This window comes from Suncus etruscus, chromosome 13, assembly GCF_024139225.1.
Source record: "Suncus etruscus isolate mSunEtr1 chromosome 13, mSunEtr1.pri.cur, whole genome shotgun sequence".
In the NCBI taxonomy this organism is placed as follows: Eukaryota; Metazoa; Chordata; class Mammalia; order Eulipotyphla; family Soricidae; genus Suncus; species Suncus etruscus.
Genome location: NC_064860.1, coordinates 78686617 through 78712868, shown reverse-complemented (window position 1 = coordinate 78712868; position 26252 = coordinate 78686617). Strand labels below are relative to the sequence as shown.

The following is a 26252-nucleotide window of genomic DNA, read 5'->3' as shown; positions in this document are numbered from 1 at the left end:
CTGCACACAGAAATAAAAGGACAGCAAATTTTCTAAGTTTAAAGACCCATATTTGAACAGTCTGCCAGCAAATTCTATTCTCAAAAATACAATCTGGCAACAAGTTTAGGAGCTGAAAATGTGGGGCTGAGGTGGTGGTGCAAGCTGTAGGGCATTTGCCCTGCACAAACTTCCCTAGGATAGACTGCGGTTCTATCCCCTGGCGACTCATATGGTACCCCAAGCTAGGATGGATTTCTGAGCATATAGCCAGGAGTATCCCCAGAGTGTCACTGGTTATGCCCTCCAAAAAAGAAGAAACTAAAAATGTATAAATGGCAGGAGGAACACATATGTTAAACATGTTCCACTTAGAATACAATAGTCCATTTTTGTTGCTCATGTTTGTTGTTATTGTTTATTTGGGATCATATTCAGCTGTGCTCAGAAATTACTCCTGGGCCAGAGCAGTAGGGCAGTAGTAGTGCATTTGCCTTGCACACAGCTGACCCAGAATGGACCTGGGATTGATTTCCTGCATCCCATATGATTCCCCAAGCCAAGAGCTATTTCTAAACGCATAGCCAGTAGTAACCCCCGAACACACATGGTGTGGCCCCAAAACAAAAAATAAAATTTACTCCTGCCTCTTTGCTCAGACATCACTTCTGGCAGGGTGCTGGGGATCACAGGAACATTGGAGAATTGAACTCAGGCTTGTAAGCATAAAAATAAAACAACTTATATGTTATACTAACATTCTGACTTCAAACTAACTGGAAAAATGATATATTTTTGTCAAAAGTCTTCACATTAATATTTATAAATGTGGCATATGTTATAAAATACAAAAGTTCAATACTTTAATATAGTTTGACTTCTTAATTTATTATCAAATTAAAATATTAGATTATGTATTTATTTTATGAAGAAATTTTTCAGAATTTATGACATTATCATGAATGGGTCTTACCTTTATATATTTTAATATGAATTTTAGGATGCTTTGCTTTCCAATACGATATACTCTTTTTGAGGAACACTAATCATTTTATTAATGAAGAAATACTGATATTAAAAATCTGTGCTTTTTTAACATAAATGTATCTATATTTATAAACTTTAAAGATACTCTAGCTAAGTAATTAGTAGTAGATTTATGGCTAAGAGAACTCAGCACTTTCAATATTGTCATTCTGTGGATTTTTATATTATCAAAGATTTTAGAAAACTGCAATAAATCAACAGTTTTCTTTTTTTATGTCATGTTTTATTCCTCTTAAGATGTTCTTAAGATATTCACTGATGTGAAATCATTTATATTATTGAAAAACTTCATTTTTATTGTATATTACATTCCTGAGCCTTTTGTATCCTTTATAAATTATTAAAGAACTATGTTCATTCTTTACTTCTGGGAAACCATATAGTGAGCAGCTTAATTCCATATGATATCTTTAAGATTTCTTTTATCTGATTCAGTGAAGTTCAATCTGAGAAACATATTAATTTTATTTTATATTTCCACTTACCCTTTTCTGCTGTTTTACTGCTTCTTCGCGTTTTTTTTTTATTTTTTAATTTAATTTATTTTATTTTTTGCTCTTTTCTGGGTCACATCCAGCCACACTCAGGGGTTTCTCCTGCTCTGAGCTCAGAAATCGCTCCTTGCAGGAACCAAGGACCATATGGGATGCAGGGAATTGAACCACCATCTGTCCTGGATCAGCTGCTTGCAAGGCAAATGCCCTACCACTGTGCTATCTCTCCGGCCCCTGTGTTCTTTTATTTTTATGCTTATTTGATTCTTACTGTTAATAAAGTTTCTTGAGTATTTTAATTTATTTTTATTTTTTAACTAAGTGTTTATTTTTTCATAATAATATATTCATTTGAGCATCATGATTACAAACGTGTTTGTAGTGGGTTTCAGATATAGAAAAGAATACTCCCCTTCACCAGTGCAACCTTCCTACCACCAATACCTCCATCTTCCTTCTCCCCCACCGTTAGTATTTTTTTATAATTTTTATTTTAATCATAGTGGCTTACATATTGTTGACAATATTATTTTAGGTACATATTAACATAATATCAGGGGGATTCCCATCACCAAATTATCCTTCCTACACCTCCGTTCCCATCCTACCTCCCATATCCTCCTCCCTCATCCCCGGAGCTTCTTGAATACGTGTCCCCTCTGAGCCCAGCTTATACTTAGTGGTCCGACACCTGTTTTGGTCTTGGTACCTCCCTTGTTTCCTCCTCTAACTGGGAGGCGGGACTAGATGGTTCAAGTTATCTCTTCATTAGCTCTTTAAAAGTCTGATACAATATTCATATCAAGTATATCTAGGTGATTTTACTAATTTTTGACCTATTTTTTATAAGTTTACATTCATTGCATGTCATTTGTGGTACTTTTAGAGAACATACTGGGCACGTTTTCTTAAAGAGAAAAAAATGCTCACAAATATATATGTAGGATGAACATTCAAAAAAGATAAATAAATAAATTAAAAAAAAAGAAATAAAGTGAGTTAGCAAAATTTTTAAGGGGCCAAAGTGGTGCAAAAGATTACCTTACATTTGGGGGAGGGCAGGTTAAGAGGTGGTGTATTACAGGTCTTATGCCTATGTTGGAAGTACAGTTTTCCCCATTGTCTTTTGAGTTTTTCTTGTGGTGTGTGGGTTCCCAGGCATCTTCCTAACCCACCCCCTGCCCTTCTTCAGATTGGTAAAAATTTGTGGCAGGGAGGTCTTGGAAGAGTTCTTGCATTGGGGAAACTTTTGGATCTAGGCCCGGTTTCAAGGAGTAGTCCGCGTTAGGGGGAGATGGCAGGGAGGGCCTCGCAGTGTGAGTCCACAGTCATTATGTGCTATGCCATGTTTCTCAATTCAAGACCATGGCGTGATTTTTGTTTGTTTTTGTTTTTGTTTTTTTTTCTATTTGTTTGTTTGTTTGTTTTGTTGGCTCTGTGTGGTGCTTATCGATATAGCTGGAGCCCTCACAGGATATTTGACACTTCTTTTGGTACTAGTGGAGTGTTTCACCTTCTTTTTCTCCATCTCCCAAATTGATGATGAGAGCCTTTAGAGGGACTCCGCCCAATTTTGGGGTATTAAACTCTTATCCCAATTTATTACTTTTCTCTCCTTCAAACAAAACCATGCAACTTGAACTAGCTAGTCCTGACTCCAGTTAGAGGGGGAAATAAGGGAGGCATCAAGATCAAACAGGTGCAAGTCTACTAAGTAGTGGGTTAGATACAGAGGAGACCACATATTCTACCTGCCCTGGGGTGAGGGAAAAGGAAAAGGGAGGTAGGACAGAAACGGGGGTGTAGGGAGGACAATTTGGCGATGGGAATCCCCCTGATTTTATGTAAATATGTACCTAAAATATTATTGTCAACAATATGTAAGCCACTATGATCAAAATAAAAATTTATATTAAAAAAAAAAGAGAAAAAAATGCACAAAGGATTTTAGTGGAAAAGTGGAACTACGAAATGGAGATCATTTGATTCTCATTGTGTGTTCCTATGCCAGTGTTACCTATCAGATGCAGGCAGACTACTTTGTTACAAGCCTAAGATTTTGCCAACATGATTCATCACCATCAGCTTTGACCTCAGGATAAACTCTATGCTTATCATTCATGCTTGTCACTACTGTTTCTGCTTGCTGGAGTGACTGTTTGTATGGGAGCTGGTGGATTAGTGGCTGTCTGGTACTTTCCAGCAAAGCAAGCCATACAGCCTGCTTATAGTTTTTGCATTTCAGGCTATCTGATTCTTATACAGAGGTATCTTCAGAGTTTAATTAAGGGCAGAGAGCCAAATTGCAAGTCCCTTGCCATCTTAGAATTTGTGTTTGTTTTAGGTTTGGGTTTTTGAGTCACATCCGGTGTGCTCAGGGGTTCCTCTTGGCTCTGCACTCAAAAATCGCTTCTGGCAGGCTCGGGGGACCATATAGGATGCTGGGAATCAAACCTGAGTCTGTCCCGGGTTGGCCACTTGCTAGGCAAACACTCTACTGCTGTGCTATCACTCCGGCCCAGCCATCTTAGAACTTAATGGTTAAAAATAGTTAGGCATCTCAAATCACAGGTGAAAAAAAAAAATCAAATTCTGAATCAAAACTTGCATTTTATAAGTTTGGAGAAGGATCTCAAACGTAGTGATTAAGAAGCCCAGAGACAACCGCCAGTTTTATGCAGCAAACCAAAGCAGTGAGAAGGTTCTGTTCAGTACTGCCTTACCTAGAAATTGTGGGTGTCACCAGGGAAACAGCTGCAATGGAGCCTCTAGGGCTACCCCTGATACTGATGCAGAGGCATTTGATAGAATGGATGAGGGCCTTATCCCTGGCTGCTATAATATCTTCCTAATCCTAACAATTAGTTATTTAACAGCGGATCAGGAAACAGACCAAGGGCCCACACTTGCAAGGTAAAGGGGCTACTGTTAAGACAAATCCCCAGACTCCAGACTTTGTATTTCAAGGATTCCCTTTTTGATTTGTTTCCAACAAGTTTGGGAGAAAAGGTTTTAACAAATCTCTCTTAAATACATACATGGAATTAATAGATAAATTTAATTTGCAGTCGAGTCTCTCAATTAAAAATTCATATTTACTTTAATATTTAGTTATTTTGGGGTTTTTTTGTATGTTTGTTTGTTTTAGGGCCACACAGGCTGTGTTAAGGGCTTATTACTGATCTTTACTGAAGGGTTTCTCTTGATCATGGGGCATCATAGGGATTGACACAGATTGAATCTGTTTCAGCTACATTCAAGGCAAGCACTCTACCAATTGTACTATCAATTTGTCCCTTAATAGTATGCCACCAAAATTTTTGACTGGGAATAAATTTTATCTTTTTAGTAGGTACAGTGAGAAATACTACAAGGAAAAATGGCTTTCAGATATAACTAATAAGGTTTCAGTTTTTTTTTCTTTTTTTTTTTTTTAGGTTGTTTGATTGTGATTGGTTTGGGACCACACCGAGAGATGCTCAGGGGTTACTCCTAGCTTTATGCTCAGAAATTTCTCCTGGCAGGAATCGAACCGGGTCCCTCTTGGGTAGGCCGCATGGAAGGCAAATGCCTTACCACTATGTTATCTCTCCTGGCCCAAGGTTTCAGGTTCTAAATATAGAAGACAACACACGAACCTTCACTGATTAAGTCATTTTTCTCAATTTTCTTTGACATAATTGAAATAGTAAAGCTTTTAGACTAGTATACCTAGCTTTAAAATAAGTGCTTTGAACCTAGTATCTTAAATGTAGAGTGCTTGCCTGGAATGTGTTAGGTCCTGGGTTCAGTCTCCCTATCGCATCAACCAAATCAGATCATGACTTTCTCAACTTCCTAAGTGCTGAATTGCTTTATTATGTGTCTTCTCAGGTTTTTCAGTTTTATGACAGCATTGCTTTTTTATTTACACTTTTTACAAAATAATAACATAAATATTTCATTTAGATTTAAGTTTTTATTAAATATAAGACTAATTATTTCTCTCACTCATTTTCATTTTTTTTGGATACAGTTCAAAGTGTGTTTCTTGAAAATTTAACTTACTAATTTGATTAAAATAAATCATTCATTTTTATATTGGTAGCATGAGCTGTAAGCCATTAAAAAGATGACAGAATTGTTTTGATCACACATATAGTATTGGAAAAGGTCAGTAAATGTGTGATTAAATATTTAAAGTTCATATTTCATAAAAGAAATTAAATAGTAAAATGTTATTTGTATGTTTAGTTCTATTAAAAATAACACAAACATAAGACAAATATTTCTGTAATCAAATAAATGTGTTATAATTTATGCCTTTATACTATTATTTGGAAATTTATATGTTCAGTTCTTGTAGTACATTCTGATTGCTTTCTATTTAATTGAATACATAAAAACTCTAAGCATAAAAGTATTGAACCTCTGTGTATTTTTACTTAGTAAATTGCTTTAAAATAATATCTAATATTAAGTCTTAGAAATATGATGTAAGACAAATGATTCTAAAATCAAATAAATGGCTTATAATTTACATATTAAATACAATTATGTAAAATTTATATGTTCAGGTCTTCTGGCTTTATTCTAATTACTTTCTATTTAATTGAAAAAATGAAAAATCTAAGCATAAAGGTATTGAGCTTCATTGAAAGATTTTTTACTTTAGTAAGTTGCTTTAACAAAAAATTCAATATTAAGTCTTGAAAATGTTTCTGTATTTGAGAATATATGATATTACTTAATTCCTCTCAGTAGATCACAACCCTGTCTGAATATATAGTTTTCATTACTATTAGAAAATTCCCTCTATGATTTAAACATTTACCTAGACTTACGAATTGCCTGGTTACCTTCATTGTATTGTCCAAAAATAATTGTCTGTAAACCTCTGAATATCATCTTCAGAAATAGTCCACCAAAAGAGCTGCTGTTATCTTTTGTAGATGCAACACCTTCTCCCTGGGGGAAATTCTCATTTGTATAACTAAATGAAAGGCTCTTGAAATATAAACCTTCTATCAATTCCTTTTTTACATTTTTAAACTGTAACTGACTATTCATTTACTGTTATATTTATGAGATTATTTTTTAATTTTGGGAAAACAAATAAAGGCAAAGGCAATTTTCATTAGTTCAAATATAAGGTTATTTTTCTAAAATCTCCCTCTGAGATGCTAATAGAATTTTGTGCACCATACTCAGTATTGTTAATCTACTATGCAATTAACAGCTTGAATTATGTTGATAGACTTAAAAGAAAAAAATTAAAAACCTTTGTGAGGAATAAATTGAACTCATTATTAGAGAAGACACTTTAACCCCTTTAATATCATAGGTAGTATAGGCATTAAACGGGTATTAACACCACTTTTTTACTGCTAAACCATCAATTATGAATGAAATGCTAATCATGTCACACTTTCTGTTATACTAATCATATTCCTAAAAACTTCATGCCAACTCAAATAACTTTAGTTCCGCATTTAGAAGTAAAGTCATAAAATGAGCACATTTTTACTCCCCCAAACACATTGCATCATTTCCTACATACATTTGTTTATAAAAAGTACATGCTCCTTTAGTGCCAAATACAATTTGGGAAAAGCATGATAATAGAAATCATAATTCTGCTTTTAAAATTCCTATTTCTCATTATTTCAAGATTTCTAATCCTGAGCTCGAGGATCTCAGAATTTTTTAGGTTAGTACAGGAATATCATAATTAGACCATAAATATTGTAATGACTTTATGATTATGAAGAGACATTAACTTTTATTATAGCTGTCCAGCAGTCCTTTCCTAAATGTAAGAGCTAACTGGACACGAGGGTTGAAACTGATATGTCTTGTTGAAGATTGTGTGACCTTTACATTGGTCATTCTTAACTTCTGAATCAAGTGTTAAACTGTGAAAAATACTTATCGTCAAAGAACAAATGATATAAGTGCTCGCTTCGGCAGCACATATACTAAAATTGGAACAATACAGAGAAGATTTGCATGGCCCCTGCACAACGATGACACGCAAAGTGGTATCTCGGAAATACCCCATTCCTTCTTGACTATTTTTAAAACACAAAAGGGACACATGTATCTCCTTTGTATATCTCAGATGTATTCCCTTAACATCTATAACTCTTTTCGAACATCCTCATATAGTGACAATTTTGCCCACTTGTTTTGTTATTTGATTGTTTGATTTTCCCCCTTTGAGATCTGTTTTATAAGCAATACTGGTAGAAGAGTATCTCTGTATAAATTTCATGTTTGAACCAAGTTACGGGGAATGTTGGACTTTATTCGTTGGCCCCCAGATGCACCAACAATATCTTGTGGCATTGCTTCTCTTTTGCATAGGCACATTAAAATGGGAAAATAATACATATGCAAACAAGTTCTTATCTAATAGAGATGGGAACACATATTTGGTAATGTAATTAGGCCTTTTACCCTGAACATTGGCATAATGATTTGGCTCAGGCCTCAGAAGAATGGGCATTGCCCACACACATCTGAACAATGGATACCATCTATGGAAACAACTACAATTATCTTTAACATTACCAGGATCCAAGCCTCTACCAGGGAAGACCTACCACTGCTTTGGCATTGACTTACTCCAAAGAGTGCTCCCAACACCCAGGAGACTCAGCAACAGTCTGCATGCAGGGCAGATCGCTCCGCATTTAATGGTATGCTGAAACTAGAGGATGCTCCACATCAGCCTGACATCGATGAAAGAAATGCACAGAATGCAGAGTCTTTAAATATAAGAATCTGATACCAACAATAGCTAAAGTGTGAAAAAGTTTCCAAGGGATCTTGAGAATGACTCGAGTTGAACAGACTGATATGCTTGGAACCCAGAGTCGGTCTTATGCCAATAAACTTCTGGGGTGAGGCCTTTTTGTAATCAGGTCAAGGATTTTTTTTCCATTTTCCCATTTTTCTGCACCTATACAAACAACGGTGATTATCACTACCACACCTTTACTATATTTTTTTTACTCTTATCCTTTAAGGAAAAAAAATACAACTAACTGAACTTAAAAACAAACAAACCAAAAAAAAAATGAACAAATGATATGTGTTCTCACTGTTTACAAGAACAGACATATATGGGTAGTTTGGTACTGATACTAATTGGCAAAATTTACAAATGTCTTAATAATAATTTATACTTAAGTTTAAGAGACCCTCTTTGTACTGATTGATATTCGCATATTCTTTACAAAAATGGGCAGAGGGTGTAATGGGTGAGAGGACAGTAAGGTTTAATAGCTAAACACTTCCTCATTATTATAAGTTTATTTATTCTGGTTACTTCAGAAAATAAATTTATGTTTTAACTAAGATAATTAACTACTAAATATAAAACTATTTTATTGGTAGATACAAAACACTAAAGCAAGTCCACAAGTACTTCTACTATCCATAACAATATTTCAATACTTAGTGTATACCAAAATAGTCGCATTAAACAAAAATATTCACAAGCCACAAATAATTAATTCAGTTAATGATGTTTGAAATTTGCAAATTAAAAACTATATACTATATATACACCATATATATTGCACTCCTAACCGAATCATATTAGAGTAATGTTAAATTAATTAAAATTTTGAGATTTATAAAATTGATAACAGATTAATGTGTTAAGCCTTGCAATGATTGCTATAATTTTATTTTTATCCAAATCTATATTTTATTTTTGCCCACAATAGGTGGTGCTCTGGGGTTACTTATGGATCTGTGCTCAGAAGTTATTCTTGCAGGCACTGGGGTCTATATGGGATGCCAAGGATCAATCCCGGGTCAGCTGTGTTTAAAGAAAAATCCTTATGAGCTGTGTTATCACTCTACCACCAAATCTATTTAAATTAATCAATCATACTTTAAATTGTATGTATAATGCTGTTTTGTACTTGTGTTTCTACTATACCAAGCCCACTAACAGAGTATTAGGATCTCTCCAATTTTATCTCAAGGACTCTCTCCTCATTCCTTAGTATCCCCATTACATAGGAATTTTAGAAAATAATTCTTTATTAAGTCATTTAAGGCATGAAAATGAGCAGAAAAAAACAATAAAAAGAAATCTTGCCAATGTTTCCTAAATATAAAGAAAGAGACCATCTATCTTGTCAAATACATAGGCAGAAAAAAAAAGTTAAGAAATAAAATAGTTTTAAATTATTCAAGTTTCATATCTCTCATATTGGATTTCTTCTTAAAATTAAATACATAACCAGAATACTGAAAATACACTTGAAAGAGAGCACTTATTGTGAAACACCGTAATAAATTCTGAAAAGTCTCTTGAAAAATATTACATATACATATCAAAACCCTTGAACACTCTTTAAATTATAGCAATTATCAAAAGAAGTATTTTATGAATTAATTTTATAATGGACAAATGCTCTATAAGTAAAATATTAATGATTTATGCAAATATATGCACAGATATATGTAGCATATCCTTATTATAAATTAATTGAAGAGGTTGTTTGATTATTTTATGGTGGGCAGGGGTTCAGCCATACTTGACAGTATTAAGGGACTACTCCTACATTTTTTGTTTGTTTGTTTGTTTGTTTTTGGGTCACACCCGGCACAGCTTAGGGGTTACTCCTGGCTTCACGCTCAGAAATCGCTCCTGGCAGGCTAGGGAGACCATATGGGATGCTGGGATTCGAACCACTGTCCTTCTGCATGCAAGGCAAACGCCCTACCTTCATGCTATCTCGCCGGGACTACTCCTATTTTGTGTCTAAGAATCACTCCTGGTAGCAGTTCCAAGGATAGTTGGTTTATTTTTATTTATATGTTTTTGTTTTGGGGCCTTACTCCTCAGAGCTCAGGTGTTACTCCTGGTTGTGCTCTCAGAACTATGGGCCAGACTGGGGTACTATACAAATTGCGGGAGATCAAACCAGGGTTGGCTGCGCCCAGGGCAAAGGCCCTCCCCATGTGCTATTGCTTTGGCTAGGGTAGTTGATTTAATTGCCAAATAAAGGGTAGCTTCTTAAATAGTATAATGCCATTCACAAATTTCTTGAATAGGATACAATGCACCGTGATACTCATTATTATGCAAAAGTTACTTAGAACATATAATTTTTATATATTTTAAATTTGCCTATTGTAGTATGTAAATATCACATACCAGCTTAAATAAGGAAACTTGCTTATGTTATTACCAAACAGAGGCTATTTGTCTCTAGATATTATTTTGCTGATGCACAGTCTGTTAAGGATAAGCAGCTTATACTATGTACTTCAACCAGGAAATCACCTTTCTCATTATTATTTGGCAACAATTGTACAAGAAAAATAAAGTAATTATTATTCCATATGTCATAGGGGAAGCTGTATCTTTTCATATTTATTACCTACTTCCTTCTGATATCCTGAAAGATTTCTTAAATTCATCAGGCATTTATTTGGGTCATTTTTAGGTTTTGATTTGTAAAATGCCCTGTTAACAACACTATATCTCTTTAAAAGATGAAAAGGATTAAATTATTGAAGTGTACAAAAATAAATATAATAAAAGTCATAGATTTCAATAAAATAAAATGTAAAAAATGTCATAGATCTTTTCAATATTTAATATTTATGATTACCATGAAACTTGATGCCAAAAATTAGTATTATAATCATTTTAAATTGAATATTATTGGGGTTGCATTTAATCATTTTATGACAAGTAGCATAAGCAATATTTATTTTCTTCTCTACAGTGTGTTTGTGATATTGACAAATACATTTACTCTTAATTTTTTTTTTTGGTTGTGGGGTCAAACCTGATGGCACTCAGTGGTTAGTCCTGGCTCTGCATTCAGAAATTATCCCTGTGGTTGGAGCACTGGCACAGTGGTAAGGCATTTGCCTTGCATGCAGCTGACCTAGGACAGACCTCGTTTCGATCTGCCCGTGTTCCATATGGTCCCCCAATCAGAGCCAGGAGTAACCCCTGAGCATCACCAGGTGTGACCCCACCCCCCAAAAATTAAATTATTCCTGACAGGCTCAGGAAATAATACGAGTTGCCATGTATCGAAGCCGGGTTGGGTATGTGCAAGGCAAACACAATACCTGCTGTGCTATTGCTCTATCTCTATTTACTCTAATTGCAATCTTTCATTCACAAATCTATACATTCTATACAAATGTATGAATATATTATAACTTTAATTTATATAAATGTATATTTATATATATAAATAAAATGGCCCCCATTTATATTTTTATAATCACTACAAGTGTCACTGCCACAATTATTAAGACTATTTCATATTTTTAAATTATTAATATAAAATAAAACAGTTATAATTGAGAATTTCTTTTCTTGCTTGTTTTGGCTTACGCCCAGTAGTGCTTAGGGTTACTCTTAGTTTGGCACTTAGTAATTATTCTTGAGGGAAAAATTTGGGTTGACTGCATGCAAGGCAAATGAGCTTTATGATGTACTATCTCTCTGGCCCAACTTTTAAATATTAAATATCTTCCATCTGTGATCTGGTATCTTTAATCTGCACTGCAATACCATAGTCTTCACAAGTATAAATCAACTACAGTATTGATTTTTCCCTTTGGACTGATGATTTAAGATCACTTGTATAAATTAAGTGGCATATAAATTGTTATAATAAAATAATCATAGCAACAGTAATCCACAGCAACATGTCCTCTCAGAAACAAATTAAACCTTTCTCATGAGGCAAAATGATTTAGTTTGGTTATAACTAAAGCAAACCACAGGAGTAAGAGCTCAAATAATTTTCATTTTTAATGGTCATATCTAGTTAAACACACATTGCTGTAATAGAGATAGATGTTTTAAATAGTCAGTATTATTCATATCCTAACTCCTTTTCTTGAACAAGGGGCAGTGGTATAGGGTCACACACAATTTTGCTCAGGGATCACTCCTTCAATGCTCAGGGAACCATATGTGACATAGGAGATCCAACTGAGATCAGTAGAATGCAAAGCAAAATGCTTTAATACCCAGTATTGTGTCTCTAGAATGTTCTAAGTTAATTTTCTTAAAGTCAGATGAATCAATTCATATGCTAACAAATAGAATAGCTCAAAATTTCTTCAGATTTGGAGAATATATCAATGTATAATAAACTTACAAAGTGGCATATGGGTTATTGGAAATTCTATAATTTGTATTTTACATGTCACAGACAGTAGGTATATTTTAACTGATATAAAATGGAATTAAGGACAGAGGCATATATGTCAGTTAGTTAGTTAGAAATATCTGTATAATCAAACAGGACAAAGATGTTAGCAAAGCAGTTAACAGGATTCTATAAAACATATTATATCTAAATTATGGCCAAAGCAATTTACAATAAAAGCAAATTGGATATAATGATCCATATGTGAGAAATTACGAATCTGGCTTAACAGATGGTAACTAAGGAACAAATGAAGGAAAAGAATAAAAGTGGATATGCTAAGAGACTATAGGAAGGGCAGAGAATGCTGCTGATGCAAAAGAGAAAATAAGTAATAAGTGAGTAAATAAGTAACAAATGCTGGTTCAGGGAAGGGGTGGTAGTTTCCAGGTTCGAATGCTACCATCAGGTTTACATTCAAAAATATTGATAAAATTCTACAAACAAATCCACTTTGGTTTGGGCAAATACTACAGGGGATCTTGTTCTTGCCTTGTACCGGCTTACCTTGATCACTAGCAGTGCATTGATATCTGTACACAGAGTTAGTATGAGTCCTGTGCAATGCCATGACACTTTGAGGACTCGATAAATAAATAAGAACTAGATAAATAAATGAATAAATAAACAGAACAATCTACATTGACAACCAGCAATATTTACTTTTATCCCACCAAATTTAATTTCAGTGTTATGGCAAAAACAATTTCTTTACCACTGTCTAAATGAGTATACCTTGGGAATTCCAATGGGAACATAAAACCCAGGCAGAAGACTTAGAAAATATAACATTTTTAAAGTAAAAATAAAAAAAAATTAAGTAAAAATATATAGTTTAATTTAGGGTGCTTAGAATATTTAGACATCAAGCGAAATATTTGTAAAAATATATAACCAACAAACCATGGCAATGAACATGTTGATTTTTATCTTTCAGAAAGATCATTATTTAATAGTTATTTAATTTACACTCATTATAATTTTAATCATTTTCAATATTTTCCCAGATACACACAACCAAGCTTTTTTCTTTGCCTTTTCCCACCAGCACTTCCTCTTCTTTATATGACTGAATTAAGAAACATTCGATAAACTAATAACAGTATAACTGAAGTTATGAACTGGTGACAGTTTTGATATATTGTATATATTATTGTATATATTATTACAATTCTTTTTTGACATAGTCTAGGACAGTGAATTTTCACTGTTTCTTATAGAGTATAAAGCAAATCTGCTGTAACTTTAAATGTTTGTAATAATTTAGAAGCAGGTTTTTGTGTATTGTTTCTTAGTTTTGGTATAAGAAGTAATCTGTTATTTTGGTGTACCATATTGACAAAGATTTTTAATTACATCAAATTTCACATGGACTTCTACAAACCCTTTTATTCAACTAGGCTCCGAATGGGGTTTTATGACCACCTCTGCGTTGTTTAACTTTAAAAGGATGGCTACCAAATTAGTTTAGCTATTAATTCCCTACCCTTATAACTGATATTCAGTATTTGTTATGTCCGTTAGCTTCCATTATCCTGAAAGAGAAAGGAGTTATAAATGAACCTGACTACACAAGAATTCTTTTAGGGTCACTTAGCCAAAAACCTCCATGACTTTTTCTCTTTATAATTACTATTATTTGAACCCCTGATCTTGCTCCATGGTTATAAATTTCCACTTCATTCACTGTATTTGAGATTGAGCCTGATTTCTCTCATCTACAACCAAAGTCTATATATTCCTGTTATAACAGTTATCCTTGGATAAAACTTGCTTTTCTTATATTCAATAAGTTATATGATTATTTTCCTTGACAATATCTCAATGTCTGTGAAGTTGGTTTAGCATTGGGTAATAATAAATTATTTCTTGGGGGAAGGGAAAATAAAGTATTTCTTTCCACATATTTAGAGGTGGATTTGTAAAGACATATTGTCATTTTAGCTAAATGCAAAAAAAAAAAACCAATTGTAAGTTATATGTAATGTATTTGCTTGTTTTAAGAGTAAAGCAGCTCAGAAAGCCAGAAAAATTACTGTTTTCTTTTCTCAGTGAATGTCAAATTACACCTGTAGTTTGCATTCCTGTGCTGTACTCCAAGCTGCCAGTGTTATATTTGAGACAACAGAAATGCAATACCTTGGTCATTAGAAACAGAGGCGGGTAATAACTTGCTAACATGGACAGTAGGTCTAAATCAATAAATCACAAGCATGGGTCAAGGAAAGAACATGCAATATCTTTTCAAAAGCTTAAAGAGCCCAGTAATACTGTGAAGACTAAAAAAGCATGGCCTTCTAAAGTAGGAAATCCTATACCTGCAGTAAAACGGGATTTTTGTCACATAATCACAGCGTTAGGATTCAAGCCTGCTTCAACATCATCTTAAAAAAAGACTCACTTTGTAATCCTTTCACCAAACCAGAAAGCAGTGGGATGTGACTCTGATTGAAGCCTTTCTCAGTATTCCTTAAAGATGAAGCAATATTGATCATCTTTACTTAGTCCTCTTTATAACAGTCTTTGGAATTCAGTGAAAGAAGAGTATGTATGTGTGTGTTGTATGTATGTATGTATGTATGTATGTATGTATGTATGTATGTATGTATATATGTATGTATGTATATTCCCCTAACCTAGTTGATCATCACCCTGAGAGTTTATTAATAATTCAATCTTAATCACATATATTTCAGTAATGTCTGAAAATATTTCACCTTAATAATTTATGTGCTTAGCCATATAGCTATTAAATGATTTAAAATCATATTATTCTTTGACATTTTTAGAAATTTTTTAAAAAGTCTGGTTTCTATGTCAAATTTAGATTAAGATACCAAATAAGTAAACTGACAGACTCACGATTCTAAATATTAAAATTAAAAGAGTTTCATGTCACTTCCAATGAATGCTTCTCCATATTCTTCTATTATTGTGAAAACGTAATTTTAAATACCTAGAGTAAAGCATCTTAAATTTTCTAGAAGAATTTCTATTTATTTGGATAGTAGCAGGACACTTCAGAGTCATACAACTGTTACAGGAAAAAAACAGTCTTGTGGAATTGGGTCAGCTTCCCTAAGAATCTCTGCGTGTTTGAACTTTATTCAGTTTGCCAGAAGCAATCAATTGAAGCATGTTTTAATATATGTTCAAACTAAATATTTTCTCAGTTAAAGGTTAAGAATTGCCCTAAAACATCATTAGACTTTAAGTCTCAAGAAGAAAATAGTGGTCTTTTCTGATAGAATTTTCAAAATAAACATGGAGGAAGATTTTTTTTTTTTTTTTTACTTTTCCCTATCTTAAATCTGATAGCCTGGAGGATATTGGTTTCTTCTATCTTTAAATATGATAGCCCAAAGGCATGTACTTTTTCAAGAGTTCTTTATGACATCCTGCATTTCTCTAAGCAATACTGCCAAACTTTTTCCAAGGAGATAAAATTCTTCCTTTGGCACTTGAGGGGCTCAAGCTGCTTCCAAGGAAATCTGAAAAATGGGTCAGTTACTGTACTTTTAGGAAAGCTGCTTCTAGCAAGTGAAAAGATAGACCTGGAACTTTCCATGTCCTTTATATATGTCTGAACCTAACCTCAAAGGCTAGTAAAGGTGGTAAATTACTAGTTAGGTGGGGGTGTAAATGGAATATTTAGGGATGTTTTCCTAATCAGGGGTTTCTTTCAGTATCATTAAACTTTACAGTGTAGCTTTATCAAAGTGTCCTATTAGGAAACAATGTTATATGAAGAAAGGAATTTGTGACCTCCCTTCAAAATTATACATATTCAAGAGAATGACATATATATTAATTTGTGGCATGACATCAACTTTATGCCAAAGGATACAAAGGAAGTTTTATGAAAACAGAATAAGAAAACCCAAAAGGGAAATCCAGGTTATCAGCATTTTCTTTTTATTTTTAATAAGGCTGAAATTATAACTAATCTAAAATAACTTTTTGTATTAGTAATGGTAGATATTGCTACCTCATTGTATTTTTAAAAAAATGCTCTATATATCTCATTAATTGTATCTATTCACCTTTCCACAAGTCCTCTGTTATTGGTCAGGTTAATACTAAAATATACAGGAAAATAAATGTGTCTCACTTTTTTTGACACTTAGAATATCTAATAAGGATCAATGGACAGTGATAGTCATACATATAAGATATCGAGGTGAATAAATAAGGTATTTCACAAATAAATAATAAATTAGCATGGTCAGTTTTCATGTTGTGTACATATATTTATTAGAATATTTACAATTATTAAATTATTCAAGATGTTGTCTGGGTCAAGATGAACTGTACTCTTGAGAAGTTAGTAAAGTTAGAATAGTATAAATAAATATGAGAGTAATAACACATTGTAAAAATGTTTCCATAAATAAAGGTATTAAATGTGGGAACTGGAAATCTAGCAGGGAACTAATCTACACATTTCTTCCTTCTTCTGCCTCCTCCCACGAAGAGAATCTGAGAGGAGAAACAAGTCTGAGCTGGAGTTCTGCCTGGTTCACTGGGGCAAACACACCAGGATGGCAGATTTCAAAGTGCTGGTTAGAATCAACCTACATATAAAATTCTCTCCCATCTAGTAATTGGTTCCTAGGAAGCAAAATAAGATATTTGACTATATATAATTATTCTAAGTTACACTGGTGTTTGGTTCCTGTCTCTATTCATTTTATTCTCCAAATCTTTTTGAATTCAGCTGTATCTATTGAATTTCCATAAAAACTATATGCCTGAAAATGGCTTTCACTCCTTTTTCTACATTTTAATGATTCGTGCATACTTTACAAGATTGTTTAGTCTCCCAATTGTATTTTTAAGAAGGAAATATATTAATGGCATTGTCTATGACTTGTAGCTCACTACAGGAAAGATGTGGTGTTAAAAGCTTGTAGCTTTTTTTAACAAGTCTGAGTTTTACAAATCAAAGACATAAATGTGGATAAGGCAGACTGATCTTCTTTCTTGAAATACTATTTTTATAGCAGAAGAAAAATAGATGAGATACCAACATATCTTATACTCTGATATAATAATATAATACCAGTTATGGAATACTATAGAATATATTATAGAATAATTAGTGATGAATATTATTATATCAGCATATATGATTTTTAATACCTTATTAAATTTTTAAACAGATGCCACACATGCAACGCCAGTAGCAGCACAAGTAATGGTAACTGTTATGTGCACTACATCTAAGATTTTTGTATAGTCAAATTTTTGCATTGTGGGACTAGAACAATATCATAGCAGATAGGGCATTTTGCTTGCAAGCTGCTGACGTGAGTTTGATCCTGGGTATTCCATATGGTCCCATAAGCCTACCAGGAGTAATGCCTGAGCACTGATGGTGAGGCCCAAAAGCAAAAACAAACAAAATTATTGTGAATCTTCATCTAATTTGTGATATTACCTATCCTTAGTAAATAACGAAAGGAATATACATACATCTGTTTTACATTAAATTTAATATAATATTAATCTCTAAAACATGAAAGGAGTATATTCTCTAAAAAACTTACATATAAGTAACAATGGCTTGTACATATATAATTACATAAAGAAGAGAGTATAAAATAAGTCATCAAACAGGTATATGTGTAAGGTATTTCACAAATAAAAAACAAATTAGCATGGCCGGCTTCCATACCATCTGCTTCTATTTATTAAAATATCTACAATAAGTAAATTATTTGAGATGTTGTCTGGGTCTAGATGAACTGTGCTTTTTGAGAAATAAGTAAGTTTGTTAAAATTAACAACTAAATTAAAAGTTGATAGTCATAAGTGAATTAAGGACTGGAGTGATATTAAACTGGGAGGGTGCTTGCTACTGTTAAAGGGTCCATTAGAGCCCACTGCCTCAAATAAAGACCACAAATCTTCAAAGATGCAATCAGCAAAGCGAGGCTTATTGATCCAGAGCACTGGGGTCCACTGTCTCCTGACACAGCAAGTTCATCAGTGGATTCCCGAGCCTTAGAAACCCAGGGCCTTTATCGTAATCCATAGGATAATAAGGTTTATAACTTCAAACATTTTATTGGTTCACACAACTGTTACAATTCAAAATCATCCAATATTGCAAGCTGAAAAAGGAGCAATTCTTGAACTATCCCAAACTAAGGTCTTGTTCCAGAAATTATTTGCCTCTTCAAGCCTAGTCTTTTTCCCTTATAATTGCAGCCTGTAATGGCAGAGCTTTTGTCAACTAATCAACTCAAGAATTTCTAAAAGCTAGTGAAAAGAAAAGCCAGAAGCATTGTTAGTTCTAATTAATAATTATGCCTATTATACCTAACTTGCCCTAGCTTATTCTTAGCTCTTACACTAGACTCAGAGTGATCCCTGGGTAAGCCAAGAGTTAAGCATGACACCTGTGGATATTGTCAAAAAACAAAAATAAATGACAAAAAATAGAAGTCATTTTTAAAAATATTTTCAAACATTATAATATCAAACATTGACATCCTTTTATTTTTTTAAAAATAAGTGAGATTTAGCAATATATGACACATTTTATTTTACATTTATTTGTTTTATATTTTAATCATGTGGTTGTTTTTACAGATTTTATACTCTAAAATGATTTCCTGAGTGTTTTCCATAATGTTCAAACACTTTTAATGAGCTGGTTGGGATAGCTATACTGAATTTTACAGTAGATAAAGATATATTAGATATATTTGCATTGCATACAGCTGACATGGTTTGATCTCCAGTATTCTATGTGGATCCTTAAGACTGTCAGTACTGATGCCTGAATGCAGAGCCTAGAGTAAGCCCAAAGCACAGTCATATATGTTCTGTAAACCAAAAATAAATTTAAAAATAAAATAAATTTTATTTGTAGTTCTTAAACATATTGACAGTAAAACCATGTATGCCATCATCAAGATGATTTGCTCATAACTTTTAAACTTTCACCATTATTTGATAATTAACCTTGAAATGTATATAATAATTACAAATGAATCAATTTTGCTTCCTCCAGGCAAATTTTTAAAACCCAAAGTTATTTGTAGTATATTCTTTATTCCCACTGACATTCAATTTGTTTTATAAAGGGATTAACTCCTCAGTAGAAAACTGAAACACATAAAATCAATAGATTCTGATACTTACAAAACCAACATGATGTATAACAGCAGTTAATTCTGAAATCCATGAAAACACACTGGTTTATTTTAAGAAAATGTACAAATTAAATTGAAGGTCATGCTTGGTGAATATATATCTGAGAGATAATACTGTCCTGTATATAGACACAAAATTCAAGACGATTTTTTTAAGAAGCACAAAAGTTAGTGGCATAGTTAAAGACATTGAGATAGTCTAAACCTGCGAGAACCAATGCAAAGTTTCTACTCACTAGCTAATTCATCATGATATCACATAATTTGATGTATATTCTATAATTTATTTATTATAAACAAATCTAGAATTTTAATTTATTTATCCCTCATCATATATAAGATATATGTATGAAGAGCCTTGCTTCTGGCACTTATTACATTCCCATTAAATAAAAAATTTAGAGAAATATAGCAACATCAACAAGCATTACACAGTTAAAAACTCCCTGAGACTATAGGGAAAATAATTAATATACGTGTAGGTCAAAAAATACAATAAAACAACACAGAAATTTTTGCAGATGATTTGTAGGTTCATGATTTGGTGACCCTCAAAATACTCTATCTACAAAAATGTCACAAGGTCACCAGACAAAAGCACAAATAGGAATGTAAAACAATTGCAGTTAGATTCCTGCATCTGTTTAACATGCCCAGTTGGATAAAAGTGGAGGTAAGTTGTTCATCAAAGTGTCATGTTAACTACAGAAGCTCAGAGCTTTGAGTTTATCTCTCCATCCTTTAAAGTCTGAAGAAAAAAAATTACCTACATATAGAAACATCTCTAATAAAAAAAGTCTTGTATATAAATGTCTATCTCAACATATTCATACTGATATATGTTTTGCTTGGGATTGAACCATGGCCAGTCTTGTGCCTGAAAACACCCTTAAGCTTTGTGTTCTTTTTCCTGTTCACATAAATACACATTTTTAAATAAGTATTCTTGGTTTTAGAGCTGGGAAAAATAGTACAGCAGGTAGGGAACACCGACAATCTTGTATACAGTTAACACAGTTTCAATCCCAGGTATTCCACATAATTACAGAAGCCCACCAGAAGTGATTCTTGCATGCAGAACCAGGAGTAATAAGTCTTGAAAATCCCCCAAAATTGAACAAGCAAAATTCTTGTTTGTAAAACCCTGCTCATATCAGTAGTGACCTAGAATTTTTTAATTATTTCATTATCTTTTTCTTTACTTGGAACATGATTAGTTGTTATATTTCTGTAATTTTCTAAACAGGACTTGAAATAGTGTACTATTTCTCCAGTAGTTTTATTACAAAAAATAGACAAAAATTCTTATCATTTGCACACTAAGTTTTATGAAACTCATTCGCACCCACTTTTTATGAATTACTATTTTTAGGAAAACAAAATTTGTTACGATTAATATTTTTTATGATTAATATTTTTGGGCTGGAATGATAGTATAGAAAGTCAGACATTTGCCTTGCAAGCAGTTTGTCCTAGTTCAATCCCTGTAAAACATCTCATGAGACTGTCAGTAGTGATCCTTGAGTGCAGAGCTGATAGTAAACTATCAACATGCCAGATGTAGAAACACCAAATAAAAATCCCAAACATCAACTAAAAAAAACTTAACTAAATCACATTAGCACCTATTTCTTTAACGTCCCAACTATTATCAAATGCAAAAATAATTATGCATCTAAATGCATATTTTTAACCAAAGTAAATAAATATATTAATATTTTAACCAAAGTAAATATATATTAATAAAAATAATGACAACTTAAAGGGGTGACATGTTCTATTGGGTAACTCCTGGTGGAGGTCATGGCACCATATAATTTGCTCAATCCAGGGTCTGTTGCATGCGTGGCAAGTACCATACTTCTTTTTTTTTTTTTTTTTTTTTGGTTTTTGGGCCACACCCGGCAGTGCTCAGGGGTTACTCCTGGCTGTCTGCTCAGAAATAGCTCCTGGCAGGCATGGGGACCATATGGGACACCGGGATTCGAACCAACCACCTTTTGGTTCTGGATCGGCTGCTTGCAAGGCAAACGCCGCTGTGCTATCTCTCCGGGCCCAAGTACCATACTTCTAATAGTTTGTCTTCAGCCCCTGTGCGAACTACTTTAAGTAATAAACTTAGTTTATGATTTTTTTTGCTAATATCCCTGTGTTACAAAAAGACTTATGTGTGAATCTCTGATACATGAGTAACATTTGGAAAATAACAATACAAAAACAAAACTGTGACAGTGTATGTTAGTAAATGGGGCTCAGTTATAGAACAGGAGAAGTAAACAATGAACCTGTATATATTTATAAAAATAACCAATTAAATATCCACCCCACCTGCCTAATACATCTATATTTTATTGTTTCTGTCTTCTTATTTTATTAGATGATTCCATTTATAGAAAGAAAGCAAAATTACTTCCTTGTCATCAACCAGAATAGTCATTCAGAACCCTACTGTTTTTCACTACTAATCTTTTTCCATTCCATTTTATTTCTTTACAGCTCTGAAGTTTCTCTCTGAATTTTAGTTCAGCTCTTGGGTTCTCTGGATCTATGACTCTGATTTTTTGATATAGCCTAACAACTCTAGTTATTTCAGCTCTTTTAATGTTTACTCCTGGGGCTGGTGTCACTGTCCCCTCTCATTCAATAAGAGGCTTTTCAACCTTTGCTAAAAAGCATGACCAGGGGAATTACATCCAATATATCTCAGCAAAACAGTTGCTATTTTTCCTTCATGATAGCTTTATAAACATTATGTAGCCAGAGAAATGTGTTAGATATTGTAAGATGAATTGGAAGTAGGCTAAAGAATGAAAGGTGCAAAGTTATGAGTCAGTCTATAGATTCTGAATACAAAGTCTGAAGTCTGTATCCCCAACTCTATTTAACTATCTTATCACTAGCTGAGGGAGTGATTATCACATTCACAAAAGATAAATCAAGAACTCTAGTCAACAAAGTGGCTGATTGAGTGAAATGTCAAAAAAAATGCATAATAGAGTGAAGCTATAGATTCTAGCATAGTACTTCATACTGTTGTCAATATAATAAAAGAAAAATGATGTAAAAGTAAAATAATGGAAGCTAGTAGTTCTTGCTCTTAATGTCTTAACACTTTCTTTGAATATATAGAATGAGAAATAACACAAGACTGTTAAAAATATAATGCATTCTCTTTTTTAGTAGTATCTAGAATGCTTGATGTGATAGTATTGATCTACCAGTTGCTATGTGAATTAATACACACATACACACAAACTAAAAAAAAATTAGATGCTTTCAGACTTAATCTCCAAACCATTTTTCTTTTGTTTTAGGGTTTACCTGGTAGTGCTCAGGGGATATTCCTGGTTCTGCTTACTGAAGTTACTCCTGGCAGAGTTGGAGGACCATAAGGAATGCTGAGCATTGAACTCAGGTTTGCTGCATGCAACTCAAATGCCCTAACTGCTGTGCTGTCATGTCATCCTTTTCAAATGAAACACTTGTTTTTAGTATAATGTTATAGATGAACAAATTCAAAGAACTATTTTTTTCAAGTGCAAAGGTACTGAAGCTTAAAAACAGTATTTTTCAGCCATTTCTCTAAAGTATAGGGCTTCTTGGTTGTGGAGAAGTACGCATGTTGGGAGTTTATGATGCTTGGGGACAACCTAAATTCAATCCCTGGCACCATGTATGGTCACGTGAGCATCACTTTGTGTGATCCCTGAGTTCAGAGCAAAGATTAATCACTTAGCACTGCTAGATGAGGCCTAAAATTTTTTTTTTAAATAATAGAGTGAGTCTTCTATTATGCAAAACTATGTGTTCAAATTGGAATTAATGTGATGAGGATATGGGAAAGCATTTCTTATTGAGAGACAAAATAGGAACTAAAATGTTAATATTAGGCAGAAGATTTACATTTGACAAGAACATTATACTGAGGAATTTCATGAGCTAGACATTTATCAGTCTCAGAGATTTGGGATAAATAAACATTTAACAAATATATGTGCTAAGGTAATCAGATTGCTTTTAAAAATATTTTAACTGAATAAACACTTTGTTTCAAGAATATCTGTAAATGAGAAGGCTGAGCAAATAGAGTAAAGAATTATATTTTAGTGTAGTATAGATTCATAGTATGAACAATTGAAACCTACAACATTTGAATCAGACATTGAGGGCACCCAAAAATAAATCTGAAATAAGCAAAAGACTGAAATAATTTTTTATGCATAAAACTTCTCAAGACCATAGCTTAAAATTGAATTTTAATACAGTGGAGGGGTTTGATGAGTTTCTTCAAATTAAGTAATTTGATCTTTTGGTAGTCTAATTATTTAACATGGATTTTAAGATCAAATTAAAATAAAAAATGTGCAACTCTACTTTCACTGGAAATCATTATAGATTTTTATTGTTCTAACACTGACAAAAAATAAATGTAATGTACTAAATAACACATTGTATCAATATATGAAGTAATTCCCAATGAGGAAGATATGCTTTTTATGTATTTTCTTCTGAACAAATAATGTTGCGGTCCTACTCATTAGATATTTAATTTTTTGTTGTGTAATTAATGGGATAAAAGTGCTGTGAGTTAGATATGTAGTTGACTACAACATAGTCAAGCTGTTAAAGAACATGATCCTATAATGTAGTGAAAATTAGCTAAAATTTCAGTTGGATACATGTGATCTGCATCCTTATTAACCCACCCCCACCTGACCTTCACCTCTCTATAAACTTGTATTGCAGAGGAAAGCTTTTTTTGATATAATACAAAATTAAGAAGAAAAACTAGAATACTAGTCATAATGTCCAAATTAAAAAAAATTATAACTAGTCTTTTAAACAAGTATGTTAAGGTATGGCCATACTTTATGAGTTGTATAAAAGATGGAAATGTAATTCTCTTTTAAGTGCCCTTTGTTTATCTTTATTTAATACATTTAGATAAAACATATGCAATGCTCCTCACACATAGATGCTCCCATAAAGTAAAAGAATTTTTCAAAAATTTAGAGAAAGTACTTAGGAAAAGCAGCAAAAGACTATGACTTGTTTTATTTTTTTTCAACTGTCTCATTCTGTTTCCCAAATATTTTACTTCCTGTATACAACCTTATGCATTGAATTATCGATGAAAATTTTAATTTCTATTTTTTTATATTTATTTGGGCCACATTCAGGGATTTCTTCTGACTATGCGCTCAGAAATCGCTCCTGGCTTGGGGGACCATATGGGGCACAGAGGAGGGGATTGAGTTGAGGTCCATCCCGGGTCAGCCGCATATAAGGCAAAAGCCCTACAGCTGTGTCATCACTCAGGCCCCAAAACTTTCTAATTTTAAAGAAGTATTATAGCCATATGTGCCAATCTTTCTTCAAATATTTTGTTTCAAAAATAAATTCATATTTTGCAAACCATTTCTTTTTCTAGAAAAACTTATATGAAATACTATTTCACCACTCATTCAGAACAGTAGAACCTTATGTAATTCTCTACTTCCCTACCCTACATTTTCTCAATCTACTGGGTAATAAATATCTTGAGTCGTTTTCTTTGTCGTTCATTTGTACTTCAACAATTTTTGTATGAATCATTTAAATAGCTTCTCTTTTAAACTTCCAATGATAATCTGTCCAGTGAATCTTTCACTGAAAAACTTCCTTCTTGAAAAAAAGAAATAATTAAGTCACTTCTTTAAAAACAAAAAAAAAATTTTTCCAAAGGTCACTGATTAAAACTTTAGTATAGGAAAATTATTCTTAAGATCCTTTAATTCTAATGTCAGTCTTTGTCATGCTCTATTACTTCCTATAAACTATTTTTTAGCTCTCTTGGAAATTTAATTCATAAAAGTTCATGATGTAGACAAAAACTCATGATTATCAGTCAAGAATCAGTTCAAATCTGACCTCCTTCAATCACTTTATTTTCCAGAAAATCCTCTGTCAAGATTAGTTCAGCTTTCCATGCTTCCAAAGCATTATTCACAGTACTAGAAGCATTTTTCCAATTTTCCATCAGCTTATAACATCCTCCACCAGAGTTATGAGAATTCAGAGAGGAAAATGTATACTTTATTAATCTGTGTAATGAGCAGTTCCAAAATGTTTTAGAATAAATGAATAGGGACGAAGGGCAAAAGGACTAGTTCAAGGCAGGAAGCTTGCTACAAATAGAGGGAAAGTGTATTTGACAAAATAGTTTATAATGATCAACCCGAACAAGAATTAAGTTCTAATAGAAAATAAAGTGATATGTATATTACCCTTTCACTAACAATATTGCAACCTACAGTGCCTCAAAGAATAAAAAAGGAAGTGAGAAAGAAAAAGAGAGAAAGTAAAGAGATAGAAGAAAAAGAATGCATCAGAGGCAAATA

General features: G+C 32.9%; 1 protein-coding gene and 1 non-coding gene across 2 annotated transcripts in view; one reads left to right on the top strand and one right to left on the bottom strand.

Moving 5' to 3' along the window:
* Nucleotides 1–26252, bottom strand: part of EPHA6 (EPH receptor A6) — a 973333-nt gene that overhangs the window by 655174 nt on the left and 291907 nt on the right. The gene's annotated exons all lie outside the window — the stretch shown is intronic.
* LOC126026839 (U6 spliceosomal RNA) lies at nt 7454–7564 on the top strand. The gene has a single exon (XR_007502052.1). It is a non-coding gene; the product is annotated as a U6 spliceosomal RNA (small nuclear RNA).